Source organism: Liolophura sinensis, chromosome 11, assembly GCF_032854445.1.
Source record: "Liolophura sinensis isolate JHLJ2023 chromosome 11, CUHK_Ljap_v2, whole genome shotgun sequence".
Lineage (NCBI taxonomy): Eukaryota > Metazoa > Mollusca > Polyplacophora > Chitonida > Chitonidae > Liolophura > Liolophura sinensis.
This window is the reverse complement of record NC_088305.1, coordinates 3,423,625-3,439,961: the sequence shown is the minus strand read 5'-3', so window position 1 is coordinate 3,439,961 and position 16,337 is coordinate 3,423,625. Positions and strand designations below refer to the sequence as shown.

At 44.5% G+C, this 16,337-nt stretch overlaps 26 non-coding genes across 26 annotated transcripts; all 26 read left to right on the top strand.

Moving 5' to 3' along the window:
- The first annotated feature begins 332 nt into the window (after positions 1-332).
- On the top strand, positions 333-454 carry LOC135478716 (U5 spliceosomal RNA). The gene has a single exon (XR_010445616.1). It is a non-coding gene; the product is annotated as a U5 spliceosomal RNA (small nuclear RNA).
- Positions 455-957: 503 nt separating this feature from the next.
- LOC135478369 (U5 spliceosomal RNA) lies at positions 958-1,077 on the top strand. The gene has a single exon (XR_010445295.1). It is a non-coding gene; the product is annotated as a U5 spliceosomal RNA (small nuclear RNA).
- Positions 1,078-1,581: 504 nt separating this feature from the next.
- LOC135478795 (U5 spliceosomal RNA) lies at positions 1,582-1,702 on the top strand. Its single transcript, XR_010445691.1, has one exon. It is a non-coding gene; the product is annotated as a U5 spliceosomal RNA (small nuclear RNA).
- Positions 1,703-2,203: 501 nt separating this feature from the next.
- LOC135478572 (U5 spliceosomal RNA) lies at positions 2,204-2,324 on the top strand. The gene has a single exon (XR_010445480.1). It is a non-coding gene; the product is annotated as a U5 spliceosomal RNA (small nuclear RNA).
- A 503-nt stretch (positions 2,325-2,827) lies between these two features.
- On the top strand, positions 2,828-2,948 carry LOC135478694 (U5 spliceosomal RNA). The gene has a single exon (XR_010445595.1). It is a non-coding gene; the product is annotated as a U5 spliceosomal RNA (small nuclear RNA).
- A 503-nt stretch (positions 2,949-3,451) lies between these two features.
- Positions 3,452-3,572, top strand: LOC135478440 (U5 spliceosomal RNA). Its single transcript, XR_010445355.1, has one exon. It is a non-coding gene; the product is annotated as a U5 spliceosomal RNA (small nuclear RNA).
- Positions 3,573-4,074: 502 nt separating this feature from the next.
- LOC135478439 (U5 spliceosomal RNA) lies at positions 4,075-4,195 on the top strand. The gene has a single exon (XR_010445354.1). It is a non-coding gene; the product is annotated as a U5 spliceosomal RNA (small nuclear RNA).
- Positions 4,196-4,698: 503 nt separating this feature from the next.
- Positions 4,699-4,819, top strand: LOC135478698 (U5 spliceosomal RNA). The gene has a single exon (XR_010445599.1). It is a non-coding gene; the product is annotated as a U5 spliceosomal RNA (small nuclear RNA).
- A 503-nt stretch (positions 4,820-5,322) lies between these two features.
- LOC135478751 (U5 spliceosomal RNA) lies at positions 5,323-5,443 on the top strand. The gene has a single exon (XR_010445649.1). It is a non-coding gene; the product is annotated as a U5 spliceosomal RNA (small nuclear RNA).
- A 503-nt stretch (positions 5,444-5,946) lies between these two features.
- Positions 5,947-6,067, top strand: LOC135478621 (U5 spliceosomal RNA). Its single transcript, XR_010445526.1, has one exon. It is a non-coding gene; the product is annotated as a U5 spliceosomal RNA (small nuclear RNA).
- A 503-nt stretch (positions 6,068-6,570) lies between these two features.
- LOC135478620 (U5 spliceosomal RNA) lies at positions 6,571-6,691 on the top strand. The gene has a single exon (XR_010445525.1). It is a non-coding gene; the product is annotated as a U5 spliceosomal RNA (small nuclear RNA).
- A 503-nt stretch (positions 6,692-7,194) lies between these two features.
- Positions 7,195-7,315, top strand: LOC135478438 (U5 spliceosomal RNA). Its single transcript, XR_010445353.1, has one exon. It is a non-coding gene; the product is annotated as a U5 spliceosomal RNA (small nuclear RNA).
- Positions 7,316-7,818: 503 nt separating this feature from the next.
- Positions 7,819-7,939, top strand: LOC135478422 (U5 spliceosomal RNA). Its single transcript, XR_010445338.1, has one exon. It is a non-coding gene; the product is annotated as a U5 spliceosomal RNA (small nuclear RNA).
- A 503-nt stretch (positions 7,940-8,442) lies between these two features.
- LOC135478522 (U5 spliceosomal RNA) lies at positions 8,443-8,563 on the top strand. Its single transcript, XR_010445433.1, has one exon. It is a non-coding gene; the product is annotated as a U5 spliceosomal RNA (small nuclear RNA).
- A 503-nt stretch (positions 8,564-9,066) lies between these two features.
- On the top strand, positions 9,067-9,186 carry LOC135478788 (U5 spliceosomal RNA). The gene has a single exon (XR_010445684.1). It is a non-coding gene; the product is annotated as a U5 spliceosomal RNA (small nuclear RNA).
- Positions 9,187-9,690: 504 nt separating this feature from the next.
- LOC135478793 (U5 spliceosomal RNA) lies at positions 9,691-9,811 on the top strand. Its single transcript, XR_010445689.1, has one exon. It is a non-coding gene; the product is annotated as a U5 spliceosomal RNA (small nuclear RNA).
- A 503-nt stretch (positions 9,812-10,314) lies between these two features.
- Positions 10,315-10,435, top strand: LOC135478570 (U5 spliceosomal RNA). The gene has a single exon (XR_010445478.1). It is a non-coding gene; the product is annotated as a U5 spliceosomal RNA (small nuclear RNA).
- A 505-nt stretch (positions 10,436-10,940) lies between these two features.
- LOC135478618 (U5 spliceosomal RNA) lies at positions 10,941-11,061 on the top strand. The gene has a single exon (XR_010445523.1). It is a non-coding gene; the product is annotated as a U5 spliceosomal RNA (small nuclear RNA).
- A 503-nt stretch (positions 11,062-11,564) lies between these two features.
- Positions 11,565-11,685, top strand: LOC135478437 (U5 spliceosomal RNA). The gene has a single exon (XR_010445352.1). It is a non-coding gene; the product is annotated as a U5 spliceosomal RNA (small nuclear RNA).
- Positions 11,686-12,189: 504 nt separating this feature from the next.
- Positions 12,190-12,310, top strand: LOC135478749 (U5 spliceosomal RNA). Its single transcript, XR_010445647.1, has one exon. It is a non-coding gene; the product is annotated as a U5 spliceosomal RNA (small nuclear RNA).
- Positions 12,311-12,813: 503 nt separating this feature from the next.
- LOC135478873 (U5 spliceosomal RNA) lies at positions 12,814-12,936 on the top strand. The gene has a single exon (XR_010445764.1). It is a non-coding gene; the product is annotated as a U5 spliceosomal RNA (small nuclear RNA).
- Positions 12,937-13,439: 503 nt separating this feature from the next.
- Positions 13,440-13,560, top strand: LOC135478421 (U5 spliceosomal RNA). The gene has a single exon (XR_010445337.1). It is a non-coding gene; the product is annotated as a U5 spliceosomal RNA (small nuclear RNA).
- A 503-nt stretch (positions 13,561-14,063) lies between these two features.
- Positions 14,064-14,183, top strand: LOC135478810 (U5 spliceosomal RNA). The gene has a single exon (XR_010445706.1). It is a non-coding gene; the product is annotated as a U5 spliceosomal RNA (small nuclear RNA).
- A 504-nt stretch (positions 14,184-14,687) lies between these two features.
- LOC135478792 (U5 spliceosomal RNA) lies at positions 14,688-14,808 on the top strand. The gene has a single exon (XR_010445688.1). It is a non-coding gene; the product is annotated as a U5 spliceosomal RNA (small nuclear RNA).
- A 503-nt stretch (positions 14,809-15,311) lies between these two features.
- Positions 15,312-15,432, top strand: LOC135478617 (U5 spliceosomal RNA). Its single transcript, XR_010445522.1, has one exon. It is a non-coding gene; the product is annotated as a U5 spliceosomal RNA (small nuclear RNA).
- Positions 15,433-15,935: 503 nt separating this feature from the next.
- Positions 15,936-16,056, top strand: LOC135478436 (U5 spliceosomal RNA). The gene has a single exon (XR_010445351.1). It is a non-coding gene; the product is annotated as a U5 spliceosomal RNA (small nuclear RNA).
- Positions 16,057-16,337: the final 281 nt, after the last annotated feature.

Sequence of the window (16,337 nt, the reverse complement as noted above, 5' to 3'; positions counted from 1 at the left end):
TTCCAGCGCATCACAGGCTATGTTGGAGCACAACCGGGCCATTTACCGACGGTAGACGTCATGGACCTAACGCAGCGTGTTACTTACACCGACCACCTATAACAATGACACAACGTCACAGACAGACGCTGTACACGCTTTCGGTCTACAGCAGCAAAGGCTGGTGTTTTAAAAAATGAGGTTATAATGCGCTCCAATCTTCAAATGGTAAGATAGACAAATTGAGCCAGCGGCCAATTAATTGAGGTAGGTACATTATTGTTGAGCATAGTAAATCCCCCATCTCGTCCAGCGACCAGTTAGGTAGGTTTTACAGCAGCACTGATGAAGACTAACTCTGGTTTCTCTTCAAATCCACGAATAAATCTTTCGCCTTTTACTAAAGATTTCCGTGGGGAGGAACATACTAATGAGTCTATAGACTATTTTTTGTCGTCCCGATAAGTCGGGGACAATTTTCCAAATGAAAAACAAACATCAAATTGCCTAAAAGGAGTATCAAGTAGCATTGGTATATGGCAGAATTGCGCTGCCCTGCGGCACGGAGGCATTATTAGGAAGAGGTCGAATTCTCTTACAGCTGTACACATACAGCTCTAAAAGTTTTGGACCATTTCCACGTGTCCCAGCGCATCACAAGCTAAGTTGGAACATAACCGGGCCAATCTCCGACGGTAGACGTCATGGACCTAGCCCAGCGTGTTCCTTACCCCGACCGCCTACAACAATGACACCTCGTCACAGACAGACGCTGTACACGCTTCCGGTCTTCATCAGCAAAGTCTGGTGTTTTAAAAAATGAGGTTAAAATGCGCCTCCAATCTTCGGCTGTTGCAAGAGACAAATTGAGCCAGCGGCCAATTAATTGAGGTAGGTACGTTATTGTTGCGCAGAGTAAATCTCCCATGTCGTCCAGCGACCAGTTAGATACGTTTCACAGCAGCCACTGATGAAGACTAACTCTGGTTTCTCTTCAAATCCACGAATAAATCTTTCGCCTTTACTAAAGATTTTCCGTGGGGAGGAACATACTAATGAGTCTATAGACTATTTTTTGTCGTTCCGACCAGTCGGATGAATTTTCCAAATGAAAAACAAACATCAAATTGCCTAAAAGGAGTATCAAGTAGCATTGGTATATGGCAGATTGCGCTGCCCTGCCGCACGGAGGCATTATTAGGAAGAGGTCGAATTCTCTTACAGCTGTACACATACAGCTCTAATAGTTTTGGACTATTTCCACGTGTCCCCAGCGCATCACAAACTAAGTTGAGCACAACCGGGCCATTTACCGACGGTAGACGTCATGGACCTAACCCAGCGTGTTACTTACACCGACCACCTATAACAATGACACAACGTCACAGACAGACGCTGTACACGCTTTCGGTCTACAGCAGCAAAGGCTGGTGTTTTAAAAAATGAGGTTATAATGCGCCTCCAATCTTCGAATGGTAAGATAGACAAATTGAGCCAGCGGCCAATTAATTGAGTTAGGTACATTATTGTTGAGCATTAGTAAATCCCCCATCTCGTCCAGCGACCAGTTAGGTAGGTTTTACAGCAGCCACTGATGAAGGCTAACTCTGGTTTCTCTTCAAATCCACGAATAAATCTTTCGCCTTTTACTAAAGATTTCCGTGGGGAGGAACATACTAATGAGTCTATAGACTATTTTTTGTCGTCCCGACCAGTCGGTACAATTTTCCAAATGAAAAACAAACATCAAATTGCCTAAAAGGAGTATCAAGTAGCATTGGTATATGGCAGAATTGCGCTGCCCTGCGCACGGAGGCATATTAGAAAGAGGTCGAATTCTCTTACAGCTGTACACATACAGCTCTAAAAGTTTTGGACTATTTCCACGTGTCCCAGCGCATCACAAGCTAAGTTGGAGCACAACCGGGCCAATCACCGACGGTAGATGTCATGGACCTAGCCCAGCGTGTTCCTTACCCCGACCACCTAAAACAATGACACAACGTCACAGACAGACGTTGTAAACGCTTCCGGTCTTCATCAGCAAAGTCTGGTGTTTAAAAAAATGAGGTTAAAATGCGCCTTCAATCTTCGGCAGTTACAAGAGAAAAATTGAGCCAGCGGCCAATTAATTGAGGTAGGTACGTTATTGTTGCGCAGAGTAAATCTCGGATCTCGTCCAGCGACCAGTTAGATACGTTTCATAGCAGCCACTGATGAAGACTAACTCTGGTTTCTCTTCAAATCCACGAATAAATCTTTCGCCTTTTACTAAAGATTTCCGTGGGGAGGAACATACTAATGAGTCTATAGACTATTTTTCGTCGTCCCGACCAGTCGGGACAATTTTCCAAATGAAAAACAAACATTAATTTGCCTAAAAGGAGTATCAAGTAGCATTGGTATATGGCAGAATTGCGCTGCCCTGCGGCACGGAGGCATTATTAGGAAGAGGTCGAATTCTCTTACAGCTGTACACATACAGCTCTAATAGTTTTGGGCTATTTCCACGTGTCCCAGCGCATCACAAGCTAAGTTGGAGCACAACCGGGCCATTTACCGACGGTAGACGTCATGGACCTAACCCAGCGTGTTACTTACACCGACCACCTATAACAATGACACAACGTCACAGACAGACGCTGTACACGCTTTCGGTCTACAGCAGCAAAGGCTGGTGTTTTAAAAAATGAGGTTAAAATGCGCCTCCAATCTTCGAATGGTAAGATAGACAAATTGAGCCAGCGGCCAATTAATTGAGGTAGGTACATTATTGTTGAGCATAGTAAATCCCCCATCTCGTCCAGCGACCAGTTAGGTAGGTTTTACAGCAGCCACTGATGAAGACTAACTCTGGTTTCTCTTCAAATCCACGAATAAATCTTTCGCCTTTTACTAAAGATTTCCGTGGGGAGGAACATACTAATGAGTCTATAGACTATTTTTTGTCGTCCCGGCCAGTTGGGACAATTTTCCAAATGAAAAACAAACATCAAATTGCCTAAAAGGAGTATCAAGTAGCATTGGTATATGGCAGAATTGCGCTGCCCTGCCGCACGGAGGCATTATTAGGAAGAGGTCGAATTCTCTTACAGCTGTACACATACAGCTCTAAAAGTTTTGGACTTTTTCCACGTGTCCCAGCGCATCACAAGCTAAGTTGGAGCACAACCGGGTCATTCACCGACGGTAGATGTCATGGAACTAGCCCAGCGTGTTACTTACCCCGACCACCTATAACAATGACACAACGTCACAGACAGACGTTGTAAACGCTTCCGGTCTTCATCAGCAAAGTCTGGTGTTTTAAAAAATGAGGTTAAAATGCGCCACCAATCTTCGGCTGTTGCAAGAGACAAATTGAGCCAGCGGCCAATTTATTGAGGTAGGTACGTTATTGTTGCGCAGAGTAAATCCCCCATCTCGTCCAGCGACCAGTTAGGTAGGTTTTACAGCAGCCACTGATGAAGACTAACTCTGGTTTCTCTTCAAATCCACGAATAAATCTTTCGCCTTTTACTAAAGATTTCCGTGGGGAGGAACATACTAATGAGTCTATAGACTATTTTTTGTCGTCCCGACCAGTCGGGACAATTTTCCAAATGAAAAACAAACATCAAATTGCCTAAAAGGAGTATCAAGTAGCATTGGTATATGGCAGAATTGCGCTGCCCTGCGGCACGGAGGCATTATTAGGAAGAGGTCGAATTCTCTTACAGCTGTACACATACAGGTCTAAAAGTTTTGGACTTTTTCCACGTGTCCCAGCGCATCACAAGCTAAGTTGGAGCACAACCGGGTCATTCACCGACGGTAGATGTCATGGACCTAGCCCAGCGTGTTCCTTACCCCGACCACCTATAACAATGCACAACGTCAAAGACAGACGTTGTAAACGCTTCCGGTCTTCATCAGCAAAGTCTGATGTTTTAAAAAATGAGGTTAAAATGCGCCAGCAATCTTCGGCTGTTGCAAGAGACAAATTGAGCCAGCGGCCAAGTAATTGAGGTAGGTACGTTATTGTTGCGCATAGTAAATCCCCCATCTCGTCCAGCGACCAGTTAGGTAGGTTTTACAGCAGCCACTGATGAAGACTAACTCTGGTTTCTCTTCAAATCCACGAATAAATCTTTCGCCTTTTACTAAAGATTTCCGTGGGGAGGAACATACTAATGAGTCTATAGACTATTTTTTGTCGTCCCGACCAGTCGGGACAATTTTCCAAATGAAAAACAAACATCAAATTGCCTAAAAGGAGTATCAAGTAGCATTGGTATATGGCAGAATTGCGCTGCCCTGCGGCACGGAGGCATTATTAGGAAGAGGTCGAATTCTCTTACAGCTGTACACATACAGCTTTTAAAGTTTTGGACTATTTCCATGTGTTCCAGCGCATCACAGGCTATGTTGGAGCACAACCGGGCCATTTACCGACGGTAGACGTCATGGACCTAACGCAGCGTGTTACTTACACCGACCACCTATAACAATGACACAACGTCACAGACAGACGCTGTACACGCTTTCGGTCTACAGCAGCAAAGTCTGGTGTTTTAAAAAATGAGGTTATAATGCGCCTCCAATGTTCGAATGGTAAGATAGACAAATTGAGCCAGCGGCCAATTAATTGAGGTAGGCACATTATTGTTGAGCATAGTAAATCCCTCATCTCCTCCAGCGACCAGTTAGGTAGGTTTTACAGCAGCCACTGATGAAGACTAACTCTGGTTTCTCTTCAAATCAACGAATAAATCTTTCGCCTTTTACTAAAGATTTCCGTGGGGAGGAACATACTAATGAGTCTATAGACTATTTTTTGTCGTCCCGACCAGTCGGTACAATTTTCCAAATGAAAAACAAACATCAAATTGCCTAAAAGGAGTATCAAGTAGCATTGGTATATGGCAGAATTGCGCTGCCCTGCCGCACGGAGGCATTATTAGGAAGAGGTCGAATTCTCTTACAGCTGTACACATACAGCTCTAAAAGTTTTGGACTATTTCCACGTGTTCCAGCGCATCACAAGCTAAGTTGGAACATAACCGGGCCAATCTCCGACGGTAGACGTCATGGACCTAGCCCAGCGTGTTCATTACCCCGACCGCCTACAACAATGACACCTCGTCACAGACAGACGCTGTACACGCTTCCGGTCTTCATCAGCAAAGGCTGGTGTTTTAAAAAATGAGGTTAAAATGCGCCTCCAATCTTCGGCTGTTGCAAGAGACAAATTGAGCCAGCGGCCAATTAATTGAGGTAGGTACGTTATTGTTGCGCAGAGTAAATCTCCCATCTCGTCCAGCGACCAGTTAGGTAGGTTTTACAGCAGCCACTGATGAAGACTAACTCTGGTTTCTCTTCAAATCCACGAATAAATCTTTCGCCTTTTACTAAAGATTTCCGTGGGGAGGAACATACTAATGAGTCTATAGACTATTTTTTGTCGTCACGACCAGTCGGGACAATTTTCCAAATGAAAAACAAACATCAAATTGCCTAAAAGGAGTATCACGTAGCATTGGTATATGGCAGAATTGCGCTGCCCTGCGGCACGGAGGCATTATTAGGAAGAGGTCGAATTCTCTTACAGCTGTACACATACAGCTCTAATAGTTTTGGACTATTTCCACGTGTCCCAGCGCATCACAAGCTAAGTTGGAGTATAACCGGGCCATTTACCGACGGTAGACGTCATGGACCTAACGCAGCGTGTTACTTACACCGACCACCTATAACAATGACACAACGTCACAGATAGACGCTGTACACGCTTTCGGTCTACAGCAGCAAAGTCTGGTGTTTTAAAAAATGAGGTTATATTGCGCCTCCGTTCTTCGAATGGTAAGATAGACAAATTGAGCCAGCGGCCAATTAATTGAGGTAGGTACATTATTGTTGAGCATAGTAAATCCCCCATCTCGTCCAGCGACCAGTTAGGTAGGTTTTACAGCAGCCACTGATGAAGACTAACTCTGGTTTCTCTTCAAATCCACGAATAAATCTTTCGCCTTTTACTAAAGATTTCCGTGGGGAGGAACATACTAATGAGTCTATAGACTATTTTTTGTCGTTCCGACCAGTCGGGACAATTTTCCAAATGAAAAACAAACATCAAATTGCCTAAAAGGAGTATCAAGTAGCATTGGTATATGGCAGAATTGCGCTGCCCTGCGGCACGGAGGCATTATTAGGAAGAGGTCGAATTCTCTTACAGCTGTACACATACAGCTCTAATAGTTTTGGACTATTTCCACGTGTCCCAGCGCATCACAAGCTAAGTTGGAGTATAACCGGGCCATTTACCGACGGTAGACGTCATGGACCTAACGCAGCGTGTTACTTACACCGACCACCTATAACAATGACACAACGTCACAGATAGACGCTGTACACGCTTTCGGTCTACAGCAGCAAAGTCTGGTGTTTTAAAAAATGAGGTTATATTGCGCCTCCGTTCTTCGAATGGTAAGATAGACAAATTGAGCCAGCGGCCAATTAATTGAGGTAGGTACATTATTGTTGAGCATAGTAAATCCCCCATCTCGTCCAGCGACCAGTTAGGTAGGTTTTACAGCAGCCACTGATGAAGACTAACTCTGGTTTCTCTTCAAATCCACGAATAAATCTTTCGCCTTTTACTAAAGATTTCCGTGGGGAGGAACATACTAATGAGTCTATAGACTATTTTTTGTCGTTCCGACCAGTCGGGACAATTTTCCAAATGAAAAACAAACATCAAATTGCCTAAAAGGAGTATCAAGTAGCATTGGTATATGGCAGAATTGCGCTGCCCTGCGGCACGGAGGCATTATTAGGAAGAGGTCGAATTCTCTTACAGCTGTACACATACAGGTCTAAAAGTTTTGGACTTTTTCCACGTGTCCCAGCGCATCACAAGCTAAGTTGGAGCACAACCGGGTCATTCACCGACGGTAGATGTCATGGACCTAGCCCAGCGTGTTCCTTACCCCGACCACCTATAACAATGACACAACGTCACAGACAGACGTTGTAAACGCTTCCGGTCTTCATCAGCAAAGTCTGATGTTTTAAAAAATGAGGTTAAAATGCGCCAGCAATCTTCGGCTGTTGCAAGAGACAAATTGAGCCAGCGGCCAAGTAATTGAGGTAGGTACGTTATTGTTGCGCATAGTAAATCCCCCATCTCGTCCAGCGACCAGTTAGGTAGGTTTTACAGCAGCCACTGATGAAGACTAACTCTGGTTTCTCTTCAAATCCACGAATAAATCTTTCGCCTTTTACTAAAGATTTCCGTGGGGAGGAACATACTAATGAGTCTATAGACTATTTTTTGTCGTCCCGACCAGTCGGGACAATTTTCCAAATGAAAAACAAACATCAAATTGCCTAAAAGGAGTATCAAGTAGCATTGGTATATGGCAGAATTGCGCTGCCCTGCAGCACGGAGGCATTATTAGGAAGAGGTCGAATTCTCTTACAGCTGTACACATACAGCTCTAATAGTTTTGGACTATTTCCACGTGTCCCAGCGCATCACAAGCTAAGTTGGAGCACAACCGGGCCATTTACCGACGGTAGACGTCATGGACCTAACCCAGCGTGTTACTTACACCGACCACCTATAACAATGACACAACGTCACAGACAGACGCTGTACACGCTTTCGGTCTACAGCAGCAAAGGCTGGTGTTTTAAAAAATGAGGTTATAATGCGCCTCCAATCTTCGAATGGTAAGATAGACAAATTGAGCCAGCGGCCAATTAATTGAGGTAGGTACGTTATTGTTGCGCATAGTAAATCCTCCATCTCGTCCAGCGACCAGTTAGGTAGGTTTTACAGCAGCCACTGATGAAGACTAACTCTGGTTTCTCTTCAAATCCACGAATAAATCTTTCGCCTTTTACTAAAGATTTCCGTGGGGAGGAACATACTAATGAGTCTATAGACTATTTTTTGTCGTCCCGATAAGTCGGGACAATTTTCCAAATGAAAAACAAACATCAAATTGCCTAAAAGGAGTATCAAGTAGCATTGGTATATGGCAGAATTGCGCTGCCCTGCGGCACGGAGGCATTATTAGGAAGAGGTCGAATTCTCTTACAGCTGTACACATACAGCTCTAAAAGTTTTGGACTATTTCCACGTGTCCCAGCGCATCACAAGCTAAGTTGGAGCACAACCGGGTCATTCACCGACGGTAGATGTCATGGACCTAGCCCAGCGTGTTACTTACCCCGACCACCTATAACAATGACACAACGTCACAGACAGACGTTGTAAACGCTTCCGGTCTTCATCAGCAAAGTCTGGTGTTTTAAAAAATGAGGTTAAAATGCGCCTCCAATCTTCGGCTGTTGCAAGAGACAAATTGAGCCAGCGGCCAATTAATTGAGGTAGGTACGTTATTGTTGCGCAGAGTAAATCCTCCATCTCGTCCAGCGACCAGTTAGGTAGGTTTTACAGCAGCCACTGATGAAGACTAACTCTGGTTTCTCTTCAAATCCACGAATAAATCTTTCGCCTTTTACTAAAGATTTCCGTGGGGAGGAACATACTAATGAGTCTATAGACTATTTTTCGTCGTCCCGACCAATCGGGACAATTTTCCAAATGAAAAACAAACATCAAATTGCCTAAAAGGAGTATCAAGTAGCATTGGTATATGGCAGAATTGCGCTGCCCTGCGGCACGGAGGCATTATTAGGAAGAGGTCGAATTCTCTTACAGCTGTACACATACAGCTCTAAAAGTTTTGGACCATTTCCACGTGTCCCAGCGCATCACAAGCTAAGTTGGAACATAACCGGGCCAATCTCCGACGGTAGACGTCATGGACCTAGCCCAGCGTGTTCCTTACCCCGACCGCCTACAACAATGACACCTCGTCACAGACAGACGCTGTACACGCTTCCGGTCTTCATCAGCAAAGTCTGGTGTTTTAAAAAATGAGGTTAAAATGCGCCTCCAATCTTCGGCTGTTGCAAGAGACAAATTGAGCCAGCGGCCAATTAATTGAGGTAGGTACGTTATTGTTGCGCAGAGTAAATCTCCCATGTCGTCCAGCGACCAGTTAGATACGTTTCACAGCAGCCACTGATGAAGACTAACTCTGGTTTCTCTTCAAATCCACGAATAAATCTTTCGCCTTTTACTAAAGATTTCCGTGGGGAGGAACATACTAATGAGTCTATAGACTATTTTTTGTCGTTCCGACCAGTCGGGAGAATTTTCCAAATGAAAAACAAACATCAAATTGCCTAAAAGGAGTATCAAGTAGCATTGGTATATGGCAGAATTGCGCTGCCCTGCCGCACGGAGGCATTATTAGGAAGAGGTCGAATTCTCTTACAGCTGTACACATACAGCTCTAATAGTTTTGGACTATTTCCACGTGTCCCAGCGCATCACAAGCTAAGTTGGAGCACAACCGGGCCATTTACCGACGGTAGACGTCATGGACCTAACCCAGCGTGTTACTTACACCGACCACCTATAACAATGACACAACGTCACAGACAGACGCTGTACACGCTTTCGGTCTACAGCAGCAAAGGCTGGTGTTTTAAAAAATGAGGTTATAATGCGCCTCCAATCTTCGAATGGTAAGATAGACAAATTGAGCCAGCGGCCAATTAATTGAGTTAGGTACATTATTGTTGAGCATAGTAAATCCCCCATCTCGTCCAGCGACCAGTTAGGTAGGTTTTACAGCAGCCACTGATGAAGGCTAACTCTGGTTTCTCTTCAAATCCACGAATAAATCTTTCGCCTTTTACTAAAGATTTCCGTGGGGAGGAACATACTAATGAGTCTATAGACTATTTTTTGTCGTCCCGACCAGTCGGTACAATTTTCCAAATGAAAAACAAACATCAAATTGCCTAAAAGGAGTATCAAGTAGCATTGGTATATGGCAGAATTGCGCTGCCCTGCGGCACGGAGGCATTATTAGAAAGAGGTCGAATTCTCTTACAGCTGTACACATACAGCTCTAAAAGTTTTGGACTATTTCCACGTGTCCCAGCGCATCACAAGCTAAGTTGGAGCACAACCGGGTCATTCACCGACGGTAAATGTCATGGACGTACCCCAGCGTGTTCCTTACCCCGACCACCTATAACAATGACACAACGTAACAGACAGACGTTGTAAACGCTTCCGGTCTTCAGCAGCAAAGTCTGGTGTTTTAAAAAATGAGGTTAAAATGCGCCACCAATCTTCGGCTGTTGCAAGAGAAAAATTGAGCCAGCGGCCAATTAATTGAGGTAGGTACGTTATTGTTGCGCATAGTAAATCCCCCATCTCGTCCAGCGACCAGTTAGGTAGGTTTTACAGCAGCCACTGATGAAGACTAACTCTGGTTTCTCTTCAAATCCACGAATAAATCTTTCGCCTTTTACTAAAGATTTCCGTGGGGAGGAACATACTAATGAGTCTATAGACTATTTTTCGTCGTCCCGACCAGTCGGGACAATTTTCCAAATGAAAAACAAACATCAAATTGCCTAAAAGGAGTATCAAGTAGCATTGGTATATGGCAGAATTGCGCTGCCCTGCGGCACGGAGGCATTATTAGGAAGAGGTCGAATTCTCTTACAGCTGTACACATACAGCTCTAAAAGTTTTGGACTATTTCCACGTGTTCCAGCGCATCACAGGCTAAGTTGGAATATAACCGGGCCAATCACCGACGGTAGATGTCATGGACCTAGCCCAGCGTGTTCATTACCCCGACCACCTAAAACAATGACACAACGTCACAGACAGACGTTGTAAACGCTTCCGGTCTTCATCAGCAAAGTCTGGTGTTTCAAAAAAAATGAGGTTAAAATGCGCCTTCAATCTTCGGCAGTTACAAGAGAAAAATTGAGCCAGCGGCCAATTAATTGAGGTAGGTACGTTATTGTTGCGCAGAGTAAATCTCGGATCTCGTCCAGCGACCAGTTAGATACGTTTCATAGCAGCCACTGATGAAGACTAACTCTGGTTTCTCTTCAAATCCACGAATAAATCTTTCGCCTTTTACTAAAGATTTCCGTGGGGAGGAACATACTAATGAGTCTATAGACTATTTTTTGTCGTTCCGACCAGTCGGGACAATTTTCCAAATGAAAAACAAACATTAAATTGCCTAAAAGGAGTATCAAGTAGCATTGGTATATGGCAGAATTGCGCTGCCCTGCGGCACGGAGGCATTATTAGGAAGAGGTCGAATTCTCTTACAGCTGTACACATACAGCTCTAATAGTTTTGGACTATTTCCACGTGTCCCAGCGCATCACAAGCTAAGTTGGAGCACAACCGGGCCATTTACCGACGGTAGACGTCATGCACCTAACCCAGCGTGTTACTTACACCGACCACCTATAACAATGACACAACGTCACAGACAGACGCTGTACACGCTTCCGGTCTTCATCAGCAAAGGCTGGTGTTTTAAAAAATGAGGTTAAAATGCGCATCCAATCTTCGGCTGTTGCAAGAGACAAATTGAGCCAGCGGCCAAGTAATTGAGGTAGGTACGTTATTGTTGAGCATAGTAAATCCCCCATCTCGTCCAGCGACCAGTTAGGTAGGTTTTACAGCAGCCACTGATGAAGACTAACTCTGGTTTCTCTTCAAATCCACGAATAAATCTTTCGCCTTTTACTAAAGATTTCCGTGGGGAGGAACATACTAATGAGTCTATAGACTATTTTTTGTCGTCCCGACCAGTCGGGACAATTTTCCAAATGAAAAACAAACATCAAATTGCCTAAAAGGAGTATCAAGTAGCATTGGTATATGGCAGAATTGCGCTGCCCTGCGGCACGGAGGCATTATTAGGAAGAGGTCGAATTCTCTTACAGCTGTACACATACAGCTCTAAAAGTTTTGGACTATTTCCACGTGTTCCAGCGCATCACAGGCTAAGTTGGAACATAACTGGACCAATCACCGACGGTAGACGTCATGGACCTAGCCCAGCGTGTTCCTTACCCCGACCGCGTACAACAATGACACCTCGTCACAGACAGACGCTGTACACGCTTCCGGTCTTCATCAGCAAAGTCTGGTGTTTTTAAAAAATGAGGTTAAAATGCGCCAGCAATCTTCGGCTGTTGCAAGAGAAAAATTGAGCCAGCGGCCAATTAATTGAGGTAGGTACGTTATTGTTGAGCATAGTAAATCCCCCATCTCGTCCAGCGACCAGTTAGGTAGGTTTTACAGCAGCCACTGATGAAGACTAACTCTGGTTTCTCTTCAAATCCACGAATAAATCTTTCGCCTTTTACTAAAGATTTCCGTGGGGAGGAACATACTAATGAGTCTATAGACTACTTTTTGTCGTCCCGACCAGTCGGGACAATTTTCCAAATGAAAAACAAACATCAAATTGCCTAAAAGGAGTATCAAGTAGCATTGGTATATGGCAGAATTGCGCTGCCCTGCGGCACGGAGGCATTATTAGGAAGAGGTCGAATTCTCTTACAGCTGTACACATACAGCTCTAAAAGTTTTGGACTATTTCCACGTGTTCCAGCGCATCACAAGCTAAGTTGGAACATAACTGGGCCACTCACCGACGGTAGACGTCATGGACCTAGCCCAGCGTGTTCCTTACCCCGACCGCCTACAACAATGACACCTCGTCACAGACAGACGCTGTACACGCTTCCGGTCTTCATCAGCAAAGTCTGGTGTTTTAAAAAATGAGGTTATAATGCGCCTCCAATCTTCGGCTGTTGCAAGAGACAAATTGAGCCAGCGGCCAATTAATTGAGGTAGGTACGTTATTGTTGCGCAGAGTAAATCTCGGATCTCGTCCAGCGACCAGTTAGATACTTTTCACAGCAGCCACTGATGAAGACTAACTCTGGTTTCTCTTCAAATCCACGAATAAATCTTTCGCCTTTTACTAAAGATTTCCGTGGGGAGGAACATACTAATGAGTCTATAGACTATTTTTTTTGTCGTTCCGACCAGTCGGGACAATTTTCCAAATGAAAAACAAACATCAAATTGCCTAAAAGGAGTATCAAGTAGCATTGGTATATGGCAGAATTGCGCTGCCCTGCGGCACGGAGGCATTATTAGGAAGAGGTCGAATTCTCTTACAGCTGTACACATACAGCTCTAATAGTTTTGGACTATTTCCACGTGTCCCAGCGCATCACAAGCTAAGTTGGAGCACAACCGGGCAATTTACCGACGGTAGACGTCATAGACCTAACCCAGCGTGTTACTTACCCCGACCACCTATAACAATGACACAACGTCACATACAGACGCTGTACACGCTTTCGGTCTACAGCAGCAAAGGCTGGTGTTTTAAAAAATGAGGTTATAATGCGCCTCCAATCTTCAAATGGTAAGATAGACAAATTGAGCCAGCGGCCAATTAATTGAGGTAGGTACATTATTGTTGAGCATAGTAAATCCCCCATCTCGTCCAGCGACCAGTTAGGTAGGTTTTACAGCAGCCACTGATGAAGACTAACTCTGGTTTCTCTTCAAATCCACGAATAAATCTTTCGCCTTTTACTAAAGATTTCCGTGGGGAGGAACATACTAATGAGTCTATAGACTATTTTTTGTCGTCCCGATAAGTCGGGACAATTTTCCAAATGAAAAACAAACATCAAATTGCCTAAAAGGAGTATCAAGTAGCATTGGTATATGGCAGAATTGCGCTGCCCTGCGGCACGGAGGCATTATTAGGAAGAGGTCGAATTCTCTTACAGCTGTACACATACAGCTCTAAAAGTTTTGGACCATTTCCACGTGTCCCAGCGCATCACAAGCTAAATTGGAACATAACCGGGCCAATCTCCGACGGTAGACGTCATGGACCTAGCCCAGCGTGTTCCTTACCCCGACCGCCTACAACAATGACACCTCGTCACAGACAGACGCTGTACACGCTTCCGGTCTTCATCAGCAAAGTCTGGTGTTTTAAAAAATGAGGTTAAAATGCGCCTCCAATCTTCGGCTGTTGCAAGAGACAAATTGAGCCAGCGGCCAATTAATTGAGGTAGGTACGTTATTGTTGCGCAGAGTAAATCTCCCATGTCGTCCAGCGACCAGTTAGATACGTTTCACAGCAGCCACTGATGAAGACTAACTCTGGTTTCTCTTCAAATCCACGAATAAATCTTTCGCCTTTTACTAAAGATTTCCGTGGGGAGGAACATACTAATGAGTCTATAGACTATTTTTTGTCGTTCCGACCAGTCGGATGAATTTTCCAAATGAAAAACAAACATCAAATTGCCTAAAAGGAGTATCAAGTAGCATTGGTATATGGCAGAATTGCGCTGCCCTGCCGCACGGAGGCATTATTAGGAAGAGGTCGAATTCTCTTACAGCTGTACACATACAGCTCTAATAGTTTTGGACTATTTCCACGTGTCCCAGCGCATCACAAGCTAAGTTGGAGCACAACCGGGCCATTTACCGACGGTAGACGTCATGGACCTAACCCAGCGTGTTACTTACACCGACCACCTATAACAATGACACAACGTCACAGACAGACGCTGTACACGCTTTCGGTCTACAGCAGCAAAGGCTGGTGTTTTAAAAAATGAGGTTATAATGCGCCTCCAATCTTCGAATGGTAAGATAGACAAATTGAGCCAGCGGCCAATTAATTGAGTTAGGTACATTATTGTTGAGCATAGTAAATCCCCCATCTCGTCCAGCGACCAGTTAGGTAGGTTTTACAGCAGCCACTGATGAAGGCTAACTCTGGTTTCTCTTCAAATCCACGAATAAATCTTTCGCCTTTTACTAAAGATTTCCGTGGGGAGGAACATACTAATGAGTCTATAGACTATTTTTTGTCGTCCCGACCAGTCGGTACAATTTTCCAAATGAAAAACAAACATCAAATTGCCTAAAAGGAGTATCAAGTAGCATTGGTATATGGCAGAATTGCGCTGCCCTGCGGCACGGAGGCATTATTAGAAAGAGGTCGAATTCTCTTACAGCTGTACACATACAGCTCTAAAAGTTTTGGACTATTTCCACGTGTTCCAGCGCATCACAGGCTAAGTTGGAATATAACCGGGCCAATCACCGACGGTAGATGTCATGGACCTAGCCCAGCGTGTTCCTTACCCCGACCACCTAAAACAATGACACAACGTCACATACAGACGTTGTAAACGCTTCCGGTCTTCATCAGCAAAGTCTGGTGTTTTAAAAAATGAGGTTAAAATGCGCCTTCAATCTTCGGCAGTTACAAGAGAAAAATTGAGCCAGCGGCCAATTAATTGAGGTAGGTACGTTATTGTTGCGCAGAGTAAATCTCGGATCTCGTCCAGCGACCAGTTAGATACGTTTCATAGCAGCCACTGATGAAGACTAACTCTGGTTTCTCTTCAAATCCACGAATAAATCTTTCGCCTTTTACTAAAGATTTCCGTGGGGAGGAACATACTAATGAGTCTATAGACTATTTTTTGTCGTTCCGACCAGTCGGGACAATTTTCCAAATGAAAAACAAACATTAAATTGCCTATAAGGAGTATCAAGTAGCATTGGTATATGGCAGAATTGCGCTGCCCTGCGGCACGGAGGCATTATTAGGAAGAGGTCGAATTCTCTTACAGCTGTACACATACAGCTCTAATAGTTTTGGACTATTTCCACGTGTCCCAGCGCATCACAAGCTAAGTTGGAGCACAACCGGGCCATTTACCGACGGTAGACGTCATGCACCTAACCCAGCGTGTTACTTACACCGACCACCTATAACAATGACACAACGTCACAGACAGACGCTGTACACGCTTCCGGTCTTCATCAGCAAAGGCTGGTGTTTTAAAAAATGAGGTTAAAATGCGCATCCAATCTTCGGCTGTTGCAAGAGACAAATTGAGCCAGCGGCCAAGTAATTGAGGTAGGTACGTTATTGTTGAGCATAGTAAATCCCCCATCTCGTCCAGCGACCAGTTAGGTAGGTTTTACAGCAGCCACTGATGAAGACTAACTCTGGTTTCTCTTCAAATCCACGAATAAATCTTTCGCCTTTTACTAAAGATTTCCGTGGGGAGGAACATACTAATGAGTCTATAGACTATTTTTTGTCGTCCCGACCAGTCGGGACAATTTTCCAAATGAAAAACAAACATCAAATTGCCTAAAAGGAGTATCAAGTAGCATTGGTATATGGCAGAATTGCGCTGCCCTGCGGCACGGAGGCATTATTAGGAAGAGGTCGAATTCTCTTACAGCTGTACACATACAGCTCTAAAAGTTTTGGACTATTTCCACGTGTTCCAGCGCATCACAGGCTAAGTTGGAACATAACTGGACCAATCACCGACGGTAGACGTCATGGACCTAGCCCAGCGTGTTCCTTACCCCGACCGCGTACAACAATGACACC